Below are 24,903 nucleotides of genomic sequence, written 5' to 3'. Positions count from 1 at the left end.
TTTGTCACACTTTTATTTTAAATTCCTTATGTACAGATGTACAGTACCCATTTATAAGGCAAGCTGTTTTACAGGAGTAATTCTGTTTAAGTACCTTGATCAGTGGTACTATACCAGACATGGGCAATGGGGCTTGAACCAATACCCTTCAAGTTAGAAACCCTTATAAGGCCCCTAGTGCCATTAATATTATTACTAATATGTTTAAAGAATTTCAATAAAAAGAGGCATTTCAAGCACGCTGAGTTCTCAGATAACGAATGCCTAAACTTTACTTTTGCCCATAAGTTTGGAAGGAAAGCAAAATGTTAAAGAGACGAAGCTATCAGTTTAATGACCTTCTCTTCACGCACACGTGTTTCGATGCGGCATCGATCCGCCACACGCATGAGACCGTACGCCGGAAGACCAAGTCGGCTGGTAAATATACGGCTTACATAAGTACGACTTAATTAAACGTGTGAGATGCGCCAAGGCGAATGCGGTGACGGCGCTGGCAGAACATCGGCGCACAGTTACTGCGATGGTTGGACACGTCGCTAGGAGTGGCTCATTAAAGTGGGGCCTCTTTGTGCTCTAAAAAGTGCCATGGAGATGAGTTCTGGGCCTGAACGTTGACGTGTCCCCAGTACACTTCATGTCTGTGTATCTGAGAGAAACAAGTGTATGTGGGATAGATAGATAGATAGATATTGTCATGAGAGCAACGAGCTGTGATATGATACTGTGACAGAAGTGTGGTCACAAAATGGAATGGTTTGCTGTAATCGGAGTCTCTTTCTTCTGTCTATGAATTTGTTTTGAGCACAGTTTTTTTTTATTATGAATACGTTTATTTCCGGGTCAATGTAGGATGTTCCACCAGGTCGTGGCCACTAGGGGCGCCTGCGGGGAGGAGCCCATAACCCCCCGCACTGCGACCATCTTCTCGTTATTAGAAACCCCGGAGTGAGCGGTGAAATGCTGTCTTTACCGCTCGTTTACCACTTTTCTCCTGGCCAGTACAGGTTAGTGCCCCACTAAACACAAGTCTCGCCATCACATCGTAATCAGGATGATAACGAACACCGTCCTGGCATGTAAAGCTACAAAATATATAAAAAAGTAGTCTAGAAGGGGACTTTTTTTCCCGGGAAAATATCCTGAGGCGATCGATCGTTGTGAATTGGCCCCTAATGGAGGTCTATGGGGCAAAATGGCGCCCAAGTCTTTGTGAGGGAAAAGTTCGACGAAGCTTCGAAATGTCCCGTTTGGCTGCAGTACAAAACACTTCTGTCGTTTTCGGCAGCAGTTGTACACCGTCACCGGCTGTTACGTGGACGTGTCCTTGTTTGACCAGTGGAAATGTTTTTCAGCGGTTGTTAGATTAATACTGACTTGACTGTGCTGCTGCCCATCCTCTCTACTATTATTATTCCATCCATCCGTCGTCTACAGCCGCTTGTTCCGAGCGAGGTCGCGGGGAACCGAAGCCTAATCTGGGAACACAGGGCCGGAGGGAGGGGGAGACACACACTCAGGACGGGGACGCCAGTCCATCAGGGCACCAATCAGACCTCGAACCCCAGACCCGCCACCCAGCGGACACCGCCGGGCGAACCCGCTGCGCCACCACGCCTTCCTATTATTGTTATTATTATTATTATTATTATTATTATTGTTGTTGTTGTTGTTCTTAAGATGTGTATAGCTTTGTGAACTTTAACGACGATACTTCTATTCGTTTTATTACTTTTTTTTTATTATGTAACTTGGAGGAAGATGTTTATAAATAAAGGTAACTTTTAATGCTGTGGGAAAGATTATTTTGAGATGTATATCGTGCTGTTAATAGTGAAGAGAAGCCAAACTGAGTAGTAAAAGCAGCGTCTGTTTCCCACTTGAATACAGGTTCACGTGACATCGGTATAGAGGGCCTCGCACCTGAGGCCTGTAACAATACCAACATATGAATTTTTAATGCAGTCTTGCTCAGTCATGCACTCTTGGCGAAAACAGAACGCCTCCATTGTTGAACTGTCAACTGCAAGGAAACTTAAAAAGAAAAAAATTGCAGAAATTTAAATTGCGCAGGTTTATGGCAGCACCCGTACAGCACAAGTGTCATAAGACCCAAGTACAGGCTTGTTCAAATACACAGTGAATCATGGTACAGTTTTGGAGCGACGGAACAAAGAGTTTTGCTCTGTTTACACTGAATGCGGGTAGAGATTGAGGGAATGGCAGAATAGTGGTGACAAATGACCTTTGGGACCCAAAAATACAGACCTGAGAATTGCTGATACTACATTTATCTGACACCTTTGGACAAGGTGTCTTTTACAGTGATATTTGTACACTAAGCTACGTACAGTGTTGTACACATTTATACAGCTGGGTAATTTTTACTGTATCAATTCAGGGCAAGTACCTTGATCATGGGTGCTACAGTAGGAGGTGGGATTTGAACCAAAGTCCTTCGTGTGGAAAGCTGTAACCACTACACCACCTACTGTCCCAATGAAAAAGGGAAGGTAAGGGAACAGTATTAACTGCTGGAGGGGCGGGGCGGATGGGGTGAATTTGAAATTCGATTGTGTCAAAACAACAAGTGCTGGGCCTGCTGTCCCTGCCTTGTCCGAGGTGTGGGTGTTTCAATGCAAATCCGGTTGCCGCAGGAGGCCTCAACCCCTGTCCCGTTGGAAGTGTACCTTTCTTGAGAAGTGCGGCACTGATATTAGGGTGTCGTGCTGGAGATGGAGCTGGGGGAGTCAAAAACTGTCTTTATCAGCATCTCGTCCTAATGAGCTGAAGAGCTGGAAGAATGCTGGATGCCAGACTTTTTTACTGTCTTCAGCCTTAACATAAAGATATGTAGCGTACTAAAAAAGAAAATTGAGAAGTAGTGAAGAAATGTACTGATAAGCTGCCATGTTTAGAACATCCATTCATCTGTTATCATTAACCGTTTGTACAGGTCAGGTTGCACTGGTATTGAACTTATGTTGGAAACACATGATGCGATGCCTATTAAGCTTGTAATGAGCTTGAAGATGATGATGATAATAGTAGTAGTCATCAGTTAATATTCAAATACAAACCCATGCAGGTTGGGTTTTTTTTAAAACATTTTTTTCTAGAAATTTTTTTTTTAGTCTTCCTGTTTTTCCCAATCCGGCAAGGTCATGAAAACAGTGATTTTAACACAATAATAATTACAGCAACAACCTATGGTGTAAAACCGAAAGACTGACATTTAAAATCAGAAGTGGGGATCCTCATAAATATTCAAAAAAACTTTACTGTTTGAAAAAATATTAAAAATATGCAAAAAAAGCAGTTCATAAACATTTTTGCACCGCAGACAATTAAGCATTCACATAACACAGGATCAGGATTTTGTTTTCGTTTTCAAGAACCTGATTGGTTTGCATTTCATCCAATCAAAACTCGGTAGGATAAAGAAAGGCTAAAGGTGCTTTCGTAAAGAATGCACAACTTATGCATGCCGCTTTGGGCGGCATGCATAAGTTGTGCATTTTTTACCAAAGCACCTTTCCTGCAGAGTGCACATCCAGGTAAAAAGAGACACTCTGGACCCACCCCCATGTTCAGTCTTCCCGCAGGGCCACTCGAGCTTGAAGGTGGGGGTGGGGAGTGTTTGACCAATAAATCTCAGCGACTGTAATGAGTCCCTTTCAGGCTGATTCATAGCTGCACTGACAAGTCAAATTGCTGGTGTGACTTGTCGGCTGGGAATCAAACGAAAGTGCTGCCGCATTCCTCCTTAGGCGACGCAGAGATGAGAGGACGGCCTAAAACAGCCCAGACTCCTGGAGTGTCATCACTTGATGGCCTTTCAAGTGGCTGGCCGTCAACGCGAGGCCCACAGAGCAGCAGCGGTGGTGATGCCGAGTGTACAGCTGCTTTGTGTGTCGATGCGCAGGTTACGCTTTTAGCATCTGGTCATAACTAGGAACAAGAAGTGTTTTTGTGGTACACACTGTAATACTGACATGCTGAATGACACATGGGAGCCACCAGTAGCATTAATGCTACTGCTGTATCCAGAAGTCATCAGAAACCTGGGCAAAACTCTTCAAGTGATAAGAGAACAGAAAAATTTTAAATAATAAATACATGAATTAAGAAAAAGGCTACAGAGTTGTAGATTTAAGTGCGTGAACAATGATGCAACACTTGCTTTGAGTGTAGCATTATCTAGGCAATACCTGGGGCTAAGCAGATATGATAAATATGGATATGTGGAAAGAAGGGAACCGTCTGAGATGAGATGCTCCCATGACAACTACAGCAGTGCAGCATTCTGTCTCATCCTCCTGGGAACTGAGGTTGCAGATGGAGGCTACAGTCTTTTTCACCTTGAAAAATATGTAATTTTTATACAGAATTTTACATTTGCATTTATTTACTCAGAAGATGCTTTTCTCCAAAGTATCTTCCAATGAACTGTATGTTATGTTATCAGCCCACACATCTTATTTACCGTGGTGACTTACACTGCTAGATACACTACTTACACTGGGTCACTCATCCATACATCAGTGGAACACACACACACAAAGGGGAACCTGAACAGCATGTCTTTGGACTGTGGGAGGAAACCAGAGCACCCAGAGGAAACCCACACAGACACGGGGAGAACATGAAAACTCCACACAGACTGAGTGGGGGTCGAACCCATGTCCTCTCGCACCACTCAGGCAGTGTGAGACAGATTTTAAGTGTGTAAATGTTTGGCAGCAAAAATGTGAACACTTGAGTTGTGCGTCATGCTTTTCTGGAAGCGTATGGACTATCGTTACCGGCAAGTACTGTTTTCCAGAGGATTTACTTGATATTTTTATTCTCAGCTTTCCACATACTTTCAGTAGAATGATGGAAAACCCTGTATGGTGCAACTTGTGAACAAAGTGGTGCCATCACATATCCAAAAGAGCTGATGTCACACGCCCTTCTGTGAATACACCTCCATTAAAAAGAAAAAAAGTGTTGCGAACGGATTTAGTATCTTAGAAGCTGTTGTCTAGTTTCCAGTATTTATTGCAAATTTGCATATATCATTTGTTCAAGGTAAGGTGAGGACACATGGATGTGACATCTCTTATTATGACAAGGCAGAGCTCCTGGGCTGAGAAAGTCAGAATACTTGTACCCTCCGCAACCACTAATTTAAATAATTCCCCAGACAAGTTTTCTTACTAATTCAGTCTTCCTTCTTCAACGGGGCTCTGTCCTCATCATTCAGGCCTCACTGTAACAACCCACCTGCTTATTTCCATTGTTTTCTTTTAACAGTGGGAACAAAGGTAAAGGTGAATCCACCCTCAATTAGTAGGCGAGGGACCGTCCCTAAATTCTCACCAGAAACAGGTGGCATCCCCTTTTATCATACCTAAAAATTGCACAGCAGAACATAATCTTTTTCTTGTGAGATCAAACGGCACTGGGCTATGCACGGCCAGTCCGGCACTGACCACAGCCCTTCCATATGCACCGGAGGACTGTACTTAAAGTAATCAGGGGCAGGAGGCGACCTGGAGGGTAAGGAAATGAGTTTGTGATGAAATGGTTCCAGATTCACATCCCACGGTGGGAGGTGGAGGGTGGTGCTGGCATTATCCCCTTGAGCAAGGTCCTCAAGCAGAAACCCATTGGAGAGGAAAAAAATACTAGCTTTTCCGAGCTCTGCCTTGAGGATGTGTGAAAGTGGGTATTTAATCACAAAGAAAAAAGGCGAAAGGAAAAAAAGCTGGAAAAGCAGGTTTGAGGTTTCTTATTCATCTGTGACATGTAACGTTGGGGTGAAAAAATGCAAATGAGCACTATGCTTACATCACACTTGCTCATAGCTTTGCGGTATCGGTTTCTTGGATATTCAGTACTCTGGAAATGGTCTTAGATACTTCCTTTGCCAGATTGGGACTTTTCCAATAGGACATTGACTAACCAACTATGGGATGTAAGTGGATTAGGGCAGCTAATAGTAATCACATTTACATTATACCCATTTAGCTGATACTTTTCTCCAAAGCGACTTACAATGTTAAACTATTTACAATAATTTACAATTGTCAGAGCTTCTGTCTTTAGATCCCAACTCCCAATCTCACCTACTGCAGTACTACTCTTGAGCAAGGTACTTACAGTTATTCATTCAGCTGATGCTTTTCTCCAGAACATCTTACAATGTTAAGGTGCTTATGATTTTTTTACCCATTTATACAGCTGAGGACTTTTACTGGAGCAAGTTGAGGTTAGTACCTTCCTTCCTATAGCCAGTCAAACCCATGAGCTTTGGATCCAAAGGTAGTAGCTCTAACCACTATGCTACCAGCTGTCTTATTTATCCTAAAGTTCCAAACTAGTTGTTGGTAGCTTAACATTGTCAGTTGCTTTGGAGAAAAGTGTCCGCTAAACGATTAAATGTAAATGTATTTCGAAAGGGTTGAAAACAGTATGTAGCAGAAAAGATATGCTGCGTAGCTGATTGCGTGTTTAACTGTTCATGGTCTTGGGGGCCTGTTCTCCGATATATCGTTATTGACGTAACAATGTGAACAATGGTTGGCGACCTAAATAAATTTGTCATCTTCTGCAACTGAAGTTCCAGGACTACATTTCGCTTCTTCACTACGGTCCCCAACATATTTATTGTAAAATTATGTAAATTACCTGAACTATGCACAGGTGATCTCTATTCAACTTAAGTGACTTCAGTTGCACCACAGTTCATTTAGGTGTGTCATAGTACAGGGGATGAATACTTGTGCACTACGTTTTCCATTGGTGATGAAGTCAGAATTGATTTATAGAATTTTTTTTCCACTTTGACATTAAAAAGGATTTTTCTGTTGATCAGTGTCAAAGTAAAATAATATGTAAAAAATGTAAAAAGTCTAAGTGGAGTGAGTACTTTTAACAGGTACTAAATGGAAGTTAAGTGCCATGTTCCCAAAGCCACTCTTGTGAGTTCTCCCTTTTCCCACACCTGATATATGTTCTGAGTGACAGTCCTTCTGTGCATTCGGTTTAATTTAATTCGGGTCATAATTTTGTTGTCAAACTGAAAATCTGTGTAAGAACGGGTCCTGAAACGAAATTGGCATTAGCAGTTGAGAACATCCTTTAGCAGACATCTGCTCATTTTTTCTCATGGTCACGTAATTTTCCTTTTAACTTTTAATTTACAGTCAGTTGTGGGCATGCATCTCCCCAGTAACAGCTCTCGACTTTCCTGTTTCAGATTTACCGAACCCGTGACCACATGTCAGTAAATTAGACAGCGCGAGGCGTGCCACTGCAAAGGCCTCCGCGAAACGCCGAGGCGTTCCGTTCCCAGATGTGACACATGTAATGTGGACGGGACAAATGATGTCTCATCCTAGACGAGAACATGCCACTTTCCATGGCAGCGAGCAGGTTTCCTTCGCTTAACCTCTTCCCGACTCGGCACTGTCCCCACGGAGCCCCACATGGCGAGCGCCGGGCCGGGCTGGGCCTGGCCTCACGTGCGTTTGCACACAAAGGGAACAGGAAACGTTTACGGCTCAGTTTCATGCTTCGTCGATTCAATGGCTTGTTTACATGTGATAAACTGCTGCGAAAATGGTACTCAGATGAGCCAGGCCCATTTGGAAGCCATTAAAGAAGGCGCTCGCGATGAAGCACCCGCGTAGCCTCGTAAGACCTTGTTCGGTGTTATTCAGACTTCCCAAGCCGAACTCTTGACAGGCGGCCTCTGTGGTCGCAAGTGAGGAGGGACGGATGGAGGAATTAAGAGGCTTAATGCGCAAATCCTCAGAGCTGGTGTGGTTAGAGGTTAGCCCGACTGGATTCCTTGGAAATTAAACCGGAAGAACACAACACGGTACAAAATTTCACTCAAAAAACACGACGAAAAATGGCACAAAAAATGTGTTACTAGAACAATAATGTTTCTACCTACTTACCTACCTGCCCCATCAAACCACCCACCCATTAACAACTAAATAAATATGTTTAACTATGGGATGATAAACAGTGGATGTTTAGTAGATAAAGGCCTTAAAAAAGCCCATCAGAAGTTGTACTTTTTCTTTCTGTAGTAATTCTATTCTTCACAGTTCTCTGCTATGTATAACTGCATGGCCGGCCTGGAAACCACCTAATGCTCAAGTGCCAAACCATATTCCAATGTAACATCCACAAATACAAAACCTTGTTATGTGCACTGAGGAGACATTGTTAATGTGCAAGTTCAAAACATTTGATTTTCCGCCACGTGAAGAGGAATCCTCTTTAAAAAAAAAAACAGAAAAGCTTAAAAAATATTTTTGGTTAATTTATTTAAGCAGCCCAGCCTTACACAAAGGTCCGACTTATTTACACCTAATTAATTGTCTTCCTTGTACACTCTTTTCTCAATCACGGCCCTTTCTCTAGTACGTTGGCCTCATTTGTACAAAATATGTTTCCACTGAAGTATTTTTTTTTCTTGTTTTGCTGCTGAATGTTATTTAATTTATTTTTATATTTTTTTTCCTTGATGTCTGCCAGAGATGACAGGCCTAACTACAGGAATCCCCGAGGGCGATGTGGCCGTTTTTCCCACAATGGTTAGAGAGACTCCCAATGACAAATAACAGGGATGGAGCCATTCCAGTGCTGTTGCCCATCATGGATGGATGTGCATCGGGAATCACGGCAGAACAGGGTGAGGTGCCAGTTTTATTCCCCGGTCACTGTTATTTGATCGCTTTCTTTTTTTTTTGTTTTTTCTTTTTCAAGAACAGTCCTACGTAGCAATTTCATGGAGAGTCTTTTCATACCATGTACAAATTACAGAGGCTTACACAAGGAAATCGGGAGGGCTGCTCGAAACCCGTCATTACTGCGTATTGCTGTGCTGCGTAGTGTCATCGCAGTCAGGGAGCATTTCCAGAATTCTAACATGTACCTCCTAGGTCTGGTAAAAACTATGATAAACAGCTTGATTCTGACAATCACATTTGTGTTTAAAGTGGGAAATTATATTTGTTTCCCCTTGCGTCTCCCTCTAAACACACTTTTCAGAGTACAGCCCTCAGAAATGGCAATGAGGAAGGCTGTTTATGAATATCATCCCCAGGTTGGTCACACAAAAAAGTTCTTATGCAGAACGCATCAAAGCCAAAATCCCATCCGTCAAACTCCCTCAGTCCACAAGCTCTCACAAATGCCCTGATTTTCTTTTCTTTTTTTCCCTCCAGTATACTTTTTCCCAGCGGTTTTCAAAGGGGGGAAAAATCTCTTCGGTCTGTCAGGAAGGGGTATGTGAAAACCCACAAAACAGAGGACAAAACCTTGACAAAGTCCAGCATGCACCAAAAAATCGAATAACAAGTTGCATCATGGAAAAAAAGAGCCGAATTCGGTTTTGCAGAAATACATCTCGCAGAGTGAGGCACATCCATAGATGATCACAATAAATGGAAAAGACATGCCATCCAGGGCTGGTGGATAGACACAGTTGCCACATTCTCCTGCAATAATACACGTGTCACCAATAAACAATGCAGAAAAAACGCCGTACAGAAAATTGCTGACTTCTATTACTTAACATGTCCTAGTGCAGTGACTGTATGCTTGTGTTTGTCCCTGATGGGACAGTTTCTGTGTAAACCATTGTGAAAAATTAATGGAGTAGCAACATCTAAAAATAAGATGAAGTAGTATGTCCCGGAGCGGTTAGTGGTTCCACTGTTAAAAAATAGGCACCATTTTTGATGGGGACACTTGGGACCTGTCCCCAGCATTTTAAAAAGACCCATCCTGGCAATTTTAAGATGTTCTGGGGGCTTTGGTAGCCTTTAACTAGGCTGCTGGGTCGCCATTTATTAGGCCCATCTTTGAAATGAACTGCAGGCCGGCGTATAGCGATTGTAACCATACTGGATTTTACTGTTTTTATTTTAAAGAGCTTGGCTATGAGATCTGGAAGGTATTTTCTTGAACCTGGAAGTAAATGATCAAATTTTTAGTAAATAAATCTAAATATCTAGTCTGTTGTATCAGGAATTGTTAATTGCCAGTTTAGCAATTAGCTTTTCTGAGTAAGATTCACAAGTAGCATCTGCAAACATTGCCTGCTGGTTTTATTGTATTTGTTTACAAGTATTTGGCTGTGTGCGCTGAAATATATTCCTGTGAACTACTTTCACAGTTATTTACAGGCGCTTTTCCCCAAAGCGACGTACAAATCACAGTGAAGTTCAACAACGGATGAAGAGCATTAGACGTAGAAACAGCTGTCAAATAAATAACTGTAATATTAGTTTAATTTAAAATTAGTTTAATAAATTTTTTTCCCTGAAGCACGGATGAGAAGTCCTTATTTCACATTTAAGTGTCCTCGTACAGAAAGCTCCTTACTCTGTATGTAGTCTGAATTTTACGTCAAAACTCTTAAATAGCTACTTTAGCGATTAGCTAACAGCAACTTCAAGTGCAAGGCTGCAGTTTATTTTAACGTGATGATCTTTTAAACATCTGTCCACCAAATGGGGATGGCCGAATCACCAGATGCCACATTTTATTCCTCTCAGACACCAGAGCAGGGAAAAGAACCCGTAACTGATGGGAGTAATTTTAAGAAATGTCGATTTTCATGCTCGATGACAAAATTTTTACTCCTTCCTGTTTGTGAGAAGGTGGAGCTCAGAGAACAGGGAAGAGGTCACCGTGGGACCTAATGCTCAGCTAAACTTGAAGATCTGGTGTCATTCATACAACTTGCACAAAAAAAAAAAGCATAGAAAAACAAGTGCTCTTTTGTTCCTGCGCATTCCGCGCTGGCGCAGACGCCCATCGCGGCGTACGGCTTTGTTCGGCCTGGAGCCACATGTGCGACACACATTCACGGGAAGGACGACTCAGGATGTTTTCTTGTCACGGCTCAAAAATGCATCCCTGCACGGCGGAAATATCGCACACCACGGTCTGTTTAGTCGCGTCGATTGTTGCTTTTCTCGGAGTCCTGGGCAGGACGTATGCAGCGCGACACATCAGGACTAATCCCATCATGCATTTGCATGAGTCCTACATTTCGGGGTTTGCCTGCATGTTGGGTTCCTACCAGAGTGGACCCTTCTCCACCAAAGACCTGGAGCTCCATCAGTCCCATCAGTGCTGATCCTCCCACATAATAGGTTCATCTGTGTGTACTCAGCTAACCAGACACTAAATCACTACTGGGATCTTTTCTATATGTTTTCAGTTCTAATATTATTTAAAAGCTTTGCTATGTTCAGCCGAGGCCAGAGCCTCTCTAGATTCAGAATGAAAACCACATTCAAACCAAATTACATCAATCTCATTTCTTCTCCTTGAGCATTCCACTTATTTATTTCACATATGGTAACAGCCTTGTACATCCCCACTAGAAACTGGGATTCCCACATATACGCTGTAATAGACTCTAGGAATAGCGGACATTAAATTGCTGTGTTGAAATGTAGAGATATACCTGAACAACATTATCGCAGTAAAATCTCATTTAATTTTCAAGCATTACTTTACCTCGGACATAGGGAACAATGAGTCAAATACATGCCATATATTGTATCTATGACTATATCTGTGAATATATCATTCTGTTCATGTTTTTTTTAGCTGTGGTGGCACTGCCTGCAGATTAAGTCATAGAGTCTCTAAATGACATATTAAACTATTATATGGCTTTATGATTCACAGCACACATATACATAAGTGTGCATTTTCTGCGCTGTAAATCTGATACTAGTTCGCAATAATTTCCACACATGCAGCCATTCAGGTTTTAAATGAAGGTGTTCCGCTTATTTTTAAAGTCCTGCTCATTGTACAGAACAAATGATGTACGCTGTGTGGAGAGTCAAAGAAGCGAAACCGGGACCTCTAGCTGTCTTGCTTAGGGATGGGGTTATGTGACCTGGTCACCTTTCCTGGTGGTCAGTGGGGCCGAGGGCCCTGTTTGGATGGCGCTGGTCCTCCGTGTCAGACACCCCCCTAGATCCGCTGTATGTGCAATACAGCATCTGCCAACGTCGGTGACTGTCAGCACTGTCCTAGACCAGCTTAAAGATCACCTATGACCGCTTAATTTGCATTCCTTATGATCTGTTTTTCAGATTCAGTAAGAAAACGAAAAACAACCTGAGATCAAGTGGCTCCCTAGTGCAGTAGGTAGGATAACAGTGAGGGCTCTTGTCCCAAATCTCCACTCCTACTGTAGCACCCTTGATCAAGCTACTTGCCCTGAATTACTGTGGCAAAAATACCCTGGTGTGTTAATGGGCGTGTGCTGGTGTTCAAATATAGCACTGTGAGGAACCCTTTGCCAGTGTTATATCTATGTTTACCACATCTGTGTATATCTGTCTGTATCAGCCTGCACTACAGTCCCCTAGAAGCTGCTCTTAAGAGTTAAACGTGGTATTTAAAACGTGAAAGTCGTGGCTCTTTTTTACTCCTTAAACCCGCGTTTAGTTTTGCTCAGGACTGTTGATGGAAACATGCAGTCGATATGATTGCAGTGTCCCTTTGTGAGTCTCCGCGGTAAACAAACAAGACAATAAGAAGCAGAACCACCATATGGGGGCCACATTACCCCCCCAACTGGATTTGGCACAGACGCATCACAGCATGTAAACAGGATAACAGATAACCAGCAGACATGCTGGGTTCCGCTACCCCCACAAACACGTCACAGGGTACATTGATCTCATACGGTTTAGCTCGGAATTATGGGGGGAAAAAATTGATGACCGCTCTTGGACTCCTGAGATGCTGAAAAAAAGGTGCTTCATTTGCTAAATCATTTTTTTGGAGAATAAGGTGGCGTGCAACCATATGAAATGTGAAATGACCCACAGAGCCCTGGGGGGCAATGTAAGGTTATGGAGGGGATCCAGCAGGGCCACCCACGTGAGAGCCGCGGAAAGATGGGCCGAAGCGCGCTTGTATTTCCAGAACGTTCTTCGCTCTTGCTCGGTAATAAAACACAGCGCAGCGCTTGCTTTGCAGAGGGAAAACGCAACGCTTGCAGCCACATGGCGCAGTTGTTGGAGGAGTTACCTTGCTGTTACAAGACCCAGGGGGGTTCGAATCCCACTTCCTACTGCAGTACCCTTGGTCAAGGCACTTACCCTGAATTGATACAGTAAAAGGTTCTTTCTGGAACAGGAGACTAGGTGGGCCTGGAGCCCATCCCTCCAATGGAGCTGTGTGCACAGAGATGATAAAGATGAGAGAGTACGACTGGCAGTGGAGGATGCCGCCAAATATAATTAACGCAACAAGAAGACGTCCTGGCTTGTTCAGTGAAGGAGCGAGTTGGGTTGTAGGATCGAGACCTGAGCTGGCCCTGCAGTGATACAGAGAGGGAGGGCCAGGAGCAACGGGGGGGCGCGGCACAGGGACCCACTGTAAATGCCTTTCAGATGGGCCGGACTCCGTCTGTGGGGGGAGTGCCGGGGCCCCGCGGCGGAAGCCTGTAGGCCTGTAAACCACCGTGACCCCACACGACTCCGAGCTCCAGGGCCTCTTAGGAGACTAAACAAAAACCACCGGGAGTTTTTAATTCGAGACATTAGGCCGACATTATCTGTCCCTGCTGTGGGTTAGAGGGTGGGGGTGGGGCAGCGGCGGAAGGACAGCGCTCTTAGCTTCTTACTACACCAGACCAGGCAGGCGTCTGTTTTCAGATGGCTTTTCCCGCACACGGTGCAGATCATCATTTACAGTTATTTGTTTATGTGACGGATTTCTCCAAAGCAACTCAGTGTTAAGCTGAGGACACTGATTTACCCACTTATTCAGCTCGGTAATTTTACTGTACTAGTTAAGGGCAAGTACCTTTATCAAAGCTGGGGATGGGATTTGAACCTGGGTTTTTTTTTTTTTTAAATGCAAGGCAACAGCTTTCGCCGCTACGCCCCCTGCTGCTCTTTACGTGTCACACTTGACATGCAACTGAAAGCACATTGCACAATATAAAAATGTGTGCAACAAAGAGAAAATAATTCAAATTTTTTTCCATTTCAAAGCACATATGCAAATAATTGCTCAAAAGACCGGTAAATAATGCTTCTTATGAAATACAGTATGATCAAGTTATTAATTCTGTGGTAATTGCGTGTCAAGGGCACAACCTGATTTATTTGACAGAAACACATTAGGAAAGCTGTGATACAAATAAATATTTAGTCATAAACAAAAATACCAGTTTAAAAAGTTTTGTGCACCATCCTGTGGCAATGAGGTGACACTGCATCCTAATGCAACCGCAAACTGAAACACACACACACACATTGTCTGAAGATGCTGAAACGGCAAAATACCAATTTGAAAATGAGACCCGAAATAGTCACTGGAATTGGAATTAACCAGTGAAATCGCCCAAAAGTCGCTGGCTGAGCTGCTTGAGCAAAATTGAAATAATGGATGAGAAAACTTTGTAGAAAAGGTTGAATTGAGGAGTTCATGGTGGCACAGTGAGTAATGCTGCTGTCTTACAGCACCTTGGTGGTGTGAGAGGCTGTGGGTTCAATCCTTACTCAGTCTATGTGGAGTTTCCCTCTTCTGCCTTTGTCTGTGTGGGTTTCCTCCTACAGTCCAAAGATGTGTGTGTGTTCCACTGATGTATGGATGAGTGACCCATTGTAAGTAGTGTATCTAGCAGTGTGAGTCACCTTGGTGAATAAGGTGTGTGGGCTGATAACACTGCACAGAGTTCATTGGAAGTTACTTCGAAGAAAAGTGTGTGTCCCCTGAGCTTCCCAAAATCATCCTGGATGTGTCATGTTCCACACATGAGGAACGCTCAGGACCCATCTGTACCTTTTTAGATAATATTACAATTCATTTATTGCACTGAAAACTGATAGCTACAGAAAATTGTGTCACAGGTAGTAACAGCATGGTTATATTTTTATTTTGAACTTGTCATTTTCAAAGCAAACTTGCTCTTCACAGACCCCCAAGGGGCCCATGGACTCCAGTCTTTGAACACCTGCTCAAGGTGTTCTGTATGTGTGTTTATGTAGGGGGGGCACGATGGTGCAGCAGGTTTGGCCGGATCCTGCTCTCTGGAGGGTCTGGGGTTCGAATCTTGCTTGGGTTGCCTTATGGCGGACTGGAGTCCCGTCCTGGCTGTGTCTCCTTCGCCGTATGTTGCCAGGTTAGGCTCCGGCTTGCCACGACCCCGCTCGGCACAAGCAGTTTCTGACAGTGTGTGTGTGTATACATAGAGCTAGATAGAGAGAAATGGCTTAAATATCCTATATATTTACCTTGATATTTCTATCTTGCTGTTGCCTGCAGGAGACCCGAAATGTCAAGTTTGTACTTATAATTATTTGCCCATTTATACAACTGCATAATTTTTCCTTTACCCAGGGTAAGTACTCTGATCGAGGATCTTATAGCAGGAAGTGGGATTTGAACCCAGATTCTTCAGGTGGTACTCTAACTGCAACATCACTCCCATTTACAGGGGGAATATGAGACTGACAGAGGGTTCACTTTTGCACTGAAATCTCAGAGGTTCTCAGTTCTGGGTCCGTTGTGGTGGAATGACCTTCCCCTGTGACTCAGAACTGCGGAAACTCTGTCTGCTTTCAAGAAGGCTCTGAAAACCCACCTTTTCCAGATCAACTTTGCCCAAGATCTCTTCAGATCATCTATGGTGTAACTGTTCACACATCGTAACTCCATAAGCATCCCCAGATACAGCCTTTATTCAGCCATTACTCTGGTATTGTACTGCTCATTTGTGTATCTTATAAAATTTAGTAAGAAAAAAAAAAATTGGCGTGGGTATCGGGATTTGTCTGTGTCTTATGCACCTACTTGAACGATGAACCTTGGTGCAGCAAGTGGTAGGTAACAAACTAGGTTTGCTTGAGACTTTCATGTCTGCAGCTATGTCTCCTTCTCTCAATGTAATGCATAAATTGTACTTTTGCTGAGATGTGCGTCGCTTTGGACAAAAGCATCTGCTAAATGAATAAATGTAAATGTAAAGGGAAACTGCAGGATGAGGGCTGACAACGGGTGGCGACGACCTGCTCATCGCTTTGCCCTGTGCTTGGCCGAGTCTTCCGTTTCTTTGAACAGCCACATCAGGATGCAACTTTGAGATGAATCCAGGAGTCGTGAGCGGTCTTGTTCGACAGCCGGGCTCATGGGCCCCATCCTCCCATCAAGCCATTTCATCAGCAGGTGATGAATGAGTAATACTTCTGCGGGGCACCTATGAGAACACAGGAGGGACGCGGTAACACGCTCGCCTTTCCCAGCAGCTCACATTTCAGTTGACGGTCCTCTGATGTTCAGGTACATAGAGTGGTTCTCGCGGTCCCCCGTACACGTATGCGTGCAATCGTGTCACGGCCGCGACGTCTTTCCATTTTGCCATCTATATTCGTGCAATTTTTTTCCCATCCGAGCTCGCAGCTGCGTGTTTAGTACCGTTTATTTCAAATTTGTGAACAGTTTGATTTTGTTAATACAGAGGATCCTCAATTTCCACGGACACTTGGGGCTACAGGGCTGTTGGTAAATCAGTTTGTTCGTAAATGTAACCTCACTAAGAGGCGTGCGACCACGTTTCCCCTACAAACAGGGTAATGCGGTGTTAACCTTGAGGTCGCCAGCGGTCGTGTGCCGCTTCAAGCGTATTTGTGCGTGAGTTCTTCACACGCTCTGCGGTAGTACGACAAGTGGGACACATTCTCTGCTGTGTGGATCTGAACGAAAGTGTCACACAGCGTGTTAATCCACAAAGCCCTTTACTTCAGGACAGTAAAACACAGGGCATAAAAGGAATTAAATTAAGTGAGGAAATATACTCTGTCCATTTCTTTTTATAGCATTTATAATATGTTCAATTTATAATTCTTACTCTATCAATTCAGGGTAAGTGTCCAAATTGTAGTATGGTGCTGGGATTCAAACACCACCTTCTGCACCCGTTACATGACTGGATCGTTCATATGACATTCAGTGACATGTTTATTCATTTAATTTTTTTGCACCGTACTTCCTGGGCGATGTCGGACAGGCTGCCATCCCCCGTGGACGCGTTTGCCCTCTTTGGGATCGGGTACATGCTGTTATTGGATCCGTGCCCCGGTGTGAGGAGCATGGATTTTCCTTAAGTTGCAGACTGAAGGCACCAGGTATGCTGTGAAATTGTATACGATCTCAGCAAGCAGTCTAAGTAGATTAGTCCAGCAACATTTATTACTAAAATATTCATAAAGCATACCTGTGTCTCCAGTCAGTTAGTGCTTGCCACCAAGACATAGGACTTAATTAAAAATAATTTAATTTTTATTTTACTACATATTAAATATTAAAAATATTAATATGACATTTTGCACAGAATCTTTGCAGGTAAATTAGAAGTACAACATGATAAAATTAGAATGACCCAGTGGTGCGACCCAAACGGGCACGTGGGTCCTGAAAATCTTAATTAAGTTGTCTGCAGAAAGGAAATTAAAAAACAAGGAGAGGACAAAGAAAAAGGAAACGTAAAGATGGAGGAGATTAAATTTAGCTCGCGTTATGGTGGAAGGCAGCTTCAGGGTCGTTTCAGATTTGCGAACGCCTCCGCTTCTCTCGAGTGAAAGGTGACTGAATCATTGAGATCGCTCTTCCTGGAACAGCAGGTGGCGTGGCAGTGATGCTGTTGCCTTGCAAGCAAAGGTCCTGGGTTCTAATCCCTCCTTCTCGTGTAGCACCCTTGACTGGGCAACTTATTCTGAACTGATAGAATAACAAACCCTGCAGTATACATGGGCACATCATGGTGAAGCTGGCTTTCCAACCTGGCAAGTCACCTCAGCGAGAGAAGAGATAAACGATGGTTAGTAATAATGCTGAACCACCTGCGATGGTGGGGCTCTTCCTGGAGATGCGATAATTTAAAATGAGATTTCAGGAATGTATGTTATTATGCTGCATTCGAAACAAATCCATCTCTGTATTCATGTTTATGTTTATTTAAACAAAACAACATTCCTTGCCACCCTCCCCACCCTCAACCTCTTCTTTAGGAAATTCGAGATTTTCAAAGCTTGACATGGTAACGGGGGGGGGCGGGCGCAGGGGGTCCTGCTCTGTGGTGGGTCTGGGGTTCGAGTCCCGCTTGGGGTGCCTTGTGATGGACTGGCGTCCCGTCCGGAGTGTGTCCCCTCCTCCTCCTGCCTTGCGCCCTGTGTTGCCGGGTTAGGCTTCGGTTCGCTGCAACCCCCCTCAGGACAAGCGGCTTCGACCAGTGTGTGTGTGTGTGTGTGTGTGTGTGTGTGTGTGTGTGTGTGTGTGTGTGTGTGTGTGAGAGATGGTAACCCTAATGGGGGGGCCCCCCTAGGTTACATAGGTTCAGTCAGCCTAAGGCCGGCCCCTTGAAGCAGCGCCCCCGCATGGTTCTCCTCTCCTGCAAGCTTTCACTGTTGTCCAACAGACCACTTGGTGGAGGCAGAGTGTCAGGGACAGAAGAGGAGCTCCAGCTGCATGCAAAGACCAGCTTCCCACATCCCGCAGTCTCCTCCGTGCGACCATAGCGCCCTCTGAAGCCAGATCCCTCGGCCGACCTTGTCGTTTAGACTCGAATAATTATCATTCCGCATTCCAGCTAATTAAATTACTTACTTCTGGCAACAGCCACTTATCGCAGTGCCGCAAATGAAACAGGTGTGGATGAGCAACACGTGCCCACCCAGAAAGCATCCCTCATCCTCCCCCCCTGTGCGCGGGGCCCTGGAGCACAGACCAGCTCTTTCCCGAAGCGAACCTCAGAAACATTTACAATTTGTCAGTCGCGGGTTGCGGAGCGTCGACAGCGTGCACTCACAACGCCCTGGGATCGCAGGGCACCTCTAATCACGTTCCGCGTCATTTAAATCCTCCATCCGTAACCGCTGGTAACTGCGTGCGGCACAGGGAACGGAGTTCGCACCCGAGAGCGCCCCTCCCCTCCGTCATTGCCTCACGTTGTGTATTGATGTTACAATATTGCGCGTGGGGTTCTATCAGATCCTTTCTGCAGAGGCCTGACAGCGTGGCGATAATTGAGGCCCCTGTCTTTTCTTCAAAGGCTCATTATTTACAGCTTTGCGGTGCGTGTGCAAAGCCACGGTGTCCACTGCTGAAATGATAACTTGTGACAGAGGAGAATTTGAATGAGAAGAACGACGTGACGAGCGTGATTTTTTATTTGACGGGCTTTGCCGCGAATTGCTTGGCGTCGCGCGTTCGCCCACGCAGTGGCCTGCTTTATATCCATGCAAATTATTTTTACTAACAGGCCAAAAAAAAATCGAATTCCCACTTCTCTGAAGTATTCTGGCAATGCACAAGACTGCCGTGGCCATAAGGATTTTTCAAAAATTAAAACATACATGTAATTTGAATGGGATACGTCCTGGGCAATATTTTGAGAAAAATTCCTTTACTTTACCTTATTCGTAACTGCAATTTGTATTTGGGGTAAACCATCCTCTAAATAATAAATGTAATTTTTTCAGTAAGGTGATGCATACACACATTGTCTGAAACCGCTTGTCCCATATGAGGTCGCGGGGAGCCGGAGCCTAACCCAGCAACACAGGGCATGGGGCTGGAGGGGACACACCCAGGACGGGATGCCAGTCCATCACAGGGCATCTCAAGCGGGACTCGAACCCCAGACCCACTGCAAAGCAGGACCCGCTCAAACCCACTGCACCTCCGCACCTCCCCAGTAAGGTGATGCTCTTTTCGTAATTCATCAATATGAACAGTCCCTACTAAATATGGAAATCGTTGAAATGAAATATGTGTCTTTCACTAAAAAAAGCCAATTATTGTGGACATATCTGAACTCGCCACCTTGACCTGGCCTGCGTGCCTTATTTCTGTGATTTCTATACTGGTGGCAGGATTGTTTCGTACTGGCGCCATCTAAACTTGAGCTGCGTTTTGAATAATTCAGCATGCAAATATGGTTTTGCATATTAAAATAACACCCGGTCCAAGGTTCTCAGAAGTAATTTTAAACTGTTATCTTGTCATATGTAACATGATTTAACAAAAATTGTATTACTAATGTCACAGTTAAAGATGCTGTTCATCTTCTATGTCACTTCTCCCAGGATCTGTTAAGGGGATTTCGCCAAAGTCAAAGTGCCGGCCAAAAAGTTTGAATCACGACCTACACAGATAGGAGCACCAAACCTCCCAAAAGCGTTAAATAGATCCCTAGTCTGGTGGTCTGTGGGCATCGTCAGGGTCCCAGTGCCACATGCGTGGCTCTTCCCTGGGCACAGCCGTGGATGGTGGTGTACCGTCGGACCCACGCCTGCTGACACGGGGGCTGCCTCAGAGTAATATGTGTGTTTTAACAAGGAGAAAGACCTCGTCGCTCCAACTGGGACAAATGATGTCATGACAGAGGACATGGACTGGGGTCTGGTGGGCGACGACGGCGGGGGCGGTGGAAATATACAGTCGTCAGCCTCTGTGAAGATCCAGTGTAAATTATTTAGAGTGAGAGACAGAAAGTTAATGAAAGGGTTGAGGCATATAATTAACAAATAATAAAGAAGTAACGTGTTTTCATTAGATTTGCTGGCACTCTCATGGGTCATGTTGTTATTAAAGAATAAAAAAGTGGACGGTCAAAAGTCAGGCGGTAAATTTGTTTGGGTGTCAATGCAAACCATTTTTTTTTAAAAGAACTTGAGCGACCTTTTACATTTGTTTGCTTAGCAGACACTTTTGTCCAAAGCAACTTCCAATGAACTCTATGTAGTGTTATGAGCCCACACACCTTATTCACCGTGGTGACTTACACTGTTAGACACACTACTTACACTGAGTCACTCCTCCATACATCAGTGGAACACACTCTCTCTGTCACTCACACACTATCAGTCTTTGGAGTGTGGGAGGAAACCAGAGCACCCAGAGGAAACCCACACAGACACAGGGAGAACATGCAAACTCCACACAGACTGAGCAGGGATCAAACCTGCATTTTCTCACACCACCCAGGTGCTGAGACAGCAGCATTACTCGCTGTGCCACCGTGCCACTATTAAAGCCGTTGCGATGTATATTGTCTGTTCTGGCCACTGGACCAGTAAACTGCTTTGAATTTTTACACGGCAGGTGGTGCAGTGGTTAGAACTGCCACCTTGTACTCACAGCAGGTTGGAATCCAATCTCCTGCTGTAGTGTCTTTGATCAAGGTACTTTCCCTGAACTGATACAGTAAATGGATGAATCACTAAGCAGCTCATGTTTTAAATTGCTTTGGAGAAGTGCGTCAGCTAAATGTATTAACGTAGGTGTGTGTGTGTGTGTGTGTGTGTGCGTGCGTGCGCGTGCGCTGGTGTTTTTTGGAGGCACAGCCGGTCCCATGGTGCTGTGCAGCATGCTTAACCCTGATTGGAGGAAAATTATAATTCCCACAACGGACAGGCTAATGACGGTGCAGGTGTTCCTGCTACCTGAGACTCAAACCGACGAAGGTCCCGCTCTTCCTCAGAGGAGTCATGACAGCTGTGGGGTGTGGGTAATAATCAGTCAGGGGTAGATGGGGGGGTGGGCACAAGATCATCAGAGGGACAAGAGGAGTTAGACTGTGTTGGACTGATGGCGGAGGGAGAACAGAGTGAGCAAGAGGAGAAAGTGAAGAACAATTAACTCTAAGTCTATATTGGCCTACAACAGATTTGTGGTAGAAGAAGCCTGAATCATGAGCCTCAGGAGTATCTGGGTTACCGTGCTGATCGTAAAGCAGGGTCATTGCTGATTCCTTTAGCTGACACTTTTCTCCAAAGCGACTTACAATGTCAAAGTTACAGTTATTACAAGCTATTACAGTTATTTACCCATTTATACAGCTGGGTGGTTTTACTGGAGCAATTGAGGGTAAGTACCTTGCTCAAGGGTACTACAGCCAGAGGTGGGGATACGACTGGTGACCTTTGGGACAAAAGGCAGCAGCTCTTACCACCACACTACCAGCTGTCCTTTCGTGAATATAAATTACAATAAACAATAACAATAAATATATAAGATTACATAAATGAAATATGGATGCACACAAAAGTGATTTGGTTCTTGTCCAGTTCAGGGTCATAGTGACCCAGAGCCTATCCTGGAAGGGCAAGGCATGCCATTCCATTTCAGCCCAAATGTTTTGTTTTTTCCAGATTTTTTTATTCACTTACAGCCAGTTTTGAAGCAGTGTTTTGAATCAATACCCAGTTCAATGTGACATTTTGCGAAAATGCGGGGAAATATTTCAGAGCGTGCGACGCATTCAGTATATAATGTGTCATTTTTATCCCTCCACAGTTGGTAATGTTCCCTTTTGTTGTTCATCCACTGAAGTCCTCCACAGAACACATAAAAATGACCTAAAATCAGCGGTTTATCACTTAACGTGCGCTTTCGCGATTCAATTGTGGTGACGGGAACGCGGACTTCCCTTTGCGACTCGTCTCCAGCCTTACGGGAACGCAGATCCACCTCCAAAGGCCCACATCTCAAGATATAGCGAAGGAGGGAGAAAAGTGACTACATTTCAATAATTCAGCGCGGTTTTGAATAATTGAGTCCGCATAAGCTCTTTACAAGAGGGACGAGCGAAAGGCTGAACCTGGCCTGGCCTTCTGCATGGCAGCTGCGGTCCCCGAATCAGCGAGAGAGGCTTTTAAAATATCAAAGTGAATGAAGGGGGTCCGGGTCTCTCGAGTGTCTTTCAAGGGGTTTTTATCGGAAAGACTTCTCTTTATCTCGCTGCACAACGGACACGTGTTTTTTTTTGTCTAAAAAAAAAAAGTTGGGTAAAAACAGTGCAAAGGCTGCATCTTTCCCTCTAATTTCATACAAAGAAAAGAAGAAAATTGGCATCGCTAACCGTAATATGGGAGAGATAAGAGACAGTTTGAGTACGGCTGAAAAATGATTCTCCACAGATGGAGGAGAAGCCGGTAATGATTCAATACGCATTTAATCTGCCACTCATTTCAAACACCTCCAGACTCGAGACTTGATTTTTCTGAAGCATAAACAACAGGCCAATTTCGTCATTTTTATTGCTGCCCTGTCATTCTGCTGTTAGTTATTATTCAAATTACGAGCGGGTGTATCCAAAGCAGCTAACATAATTGTGATGTAATTTCATTTTCTGAACCGTTCCTTGATCGTCTGCAAAGTTAAATAAACCCAGATTAGCTCGTGCCAGCTTCACAGATGCAAAGGTAATATCCGTAATGTTCAGGCGTGGGCGAAAAACGTAAAACTCTTTGTATCGATTGCTGGAGATTATTTTTCTCTCTCCTTAATGGTTTGGGCAAATGATAAATTGTTCCAATTCGCAGAGTACAAACTGCGCGACGCCTGGCCGCAACCATCATTTTCTCTCCTTTGTTCTGCTCATATTTTGTCAGAAGGATTTCAAATATTCCTCTCTAAATGACTGTGGGACCAGCGGTTGCTTTCTTCATTACTGCTTTTGCTTGCCTTTTTTCTGACTTTTTTCCCCCCCATGAAATAAATTGTTTTTCGGTGAAGCTGTCAGTGTGTTTGTTAACAGTGATGTCAATGAACGCTTGTTGTTTGACACCTTGGTCCAGGCTAACTTACAGCGTTCGGTTTGTACACTGATTTACTCACAGCGATTCAGCCATTTATACAGCAGGGTGATTGTTACTGTATCAGTTTAGGGTAACAACTTCAGTCAGGGGTATTACAGCATGAGCTGGGATTCAAACCACTGACCTTCAGCTATTACATTGTATTAAAAACACACACCTTATCCCAAGCGGGGTTACGGCAAACAGGAGCCTAACCTGGCAACAGAGGGCACAAGGCTGGAGGGGGAGGGCACACACCCAGGACGGGACACCAGTCCATCACAAGGCACCCCAAGCAGGACTTGAACCCCAGACTCACCAGAGAGCAGGACCCGATCAAATCCACTGTGCCACTATGATTTCCATATTAAAAACAAAACAATTTCGATATTTATATTGATCTAAGTTTATACAAATGTAACAATATGTATCCCCCACCCTTTCCCTGGCCTTTCCTTTTATTCTAAGCTCGGAGTGCCAAATCTAAATGGAGGGGGTGGGTTCTGTGAGGGTTAGGGGCCCTGTTGGGTCAAATAGGTTAAATTAGTTTAAGGGTGACCTGCTGTTGACAACAAATATAAATTGCTTCCAGAAAGTTCTGTCCTCCACTTGTGTTGTCGGTGTCGAAAGGGGTGTGTCCAGTGTCGCTGTGATTGCGTCCGTCCGTCCGATTGCTGCTCGTTCGTGAAGTACAATAACCTCACTTTCCCTGTTTGTCCTCCCGCTTGGGGTTCTGACTCTGCAGACATTGTTACAGGTAACAATGTAGATAGAAGTCCAGGTACAACAGCAGGGAGGAGATGAGTGGATGCGTTGTGGGATGTGTGGCAACAGCGTGACACGTAGCAGCTTGTAAGGATGGCAACATGTGCACGTTCTGTTTGGGAAGCGCAGGCTGAAATACCGTGTTTGGGCAGCTCAGGGCTGGGAGCAGTTGGAAGCGGTTGACGTTGAGCGTGCTGCTGTCTGTGTATCTTACACCACCTCGGCTGTAAAACTACTGGAGGAAGCGGTTCCTGCGGGTTTATGCGCGACAATGCACTCGCGGCACGCTCTGATATGAAAGCAAGCTTCTGACATCCTGTCGAGATTCGGGTTTCCGGAGCACCTGCACGGAGAGACTGGGAAGACGTAGGCTTGGTTCCTCGCTGAAGGGTGCAAACACCAAAACACCTCCTGGGATTACAATTTGTACCTAACATGAGGATAAGTACACTTCTCTTTCCCTTTTACTTATCTCATGGACACTCCTAGCCAGATGACTGTACAT

General features: G+C 44.4%; 1 long non-coding RNA gene across 1 annotated transcript in view; it reads left to right on the top strand.

Annotated features, from left to right (window-relative positions):
* Window positions 1–930: 930 nt before the first annotated feature.
* LOC108936469 (uncharacterized) overlaps window positions 931–24,903 on the top strand; it is a 57,573-nt gene continuing 33,600 nt past the window's right edge. Inside the window, exons 1-2 of the long non-coding RNA XR_001966268.2 lie at window positions 931–1,007; window positions 8,539–8,695. This is a non-coding gene — a long non-coding RNA (uncharacterized LOC108936469). The remainder of the gene's footprint in view (window positions 1,008–8,538; window positions 8,696–24,903) is intronic.

The sequence above is a fragment of the Scleropages formosus genome, chromosome 24 (assembly GCF_900964775.1).
Source record: "Scleropages formosus chromosome 24, fSclFor1.1, whole genome shotgun sequence".
In the NCBI taxonomy this organism is placed as follows: Eukaryota; Metazoa; Chordata; class Actinopteri; order Osteoglossiformes; family Osteoglossidae; genus Scleropages; species Scleropages formosus.
This window is presented reverse-complemented; position numbering and strand designations above follow the sequence as displayed.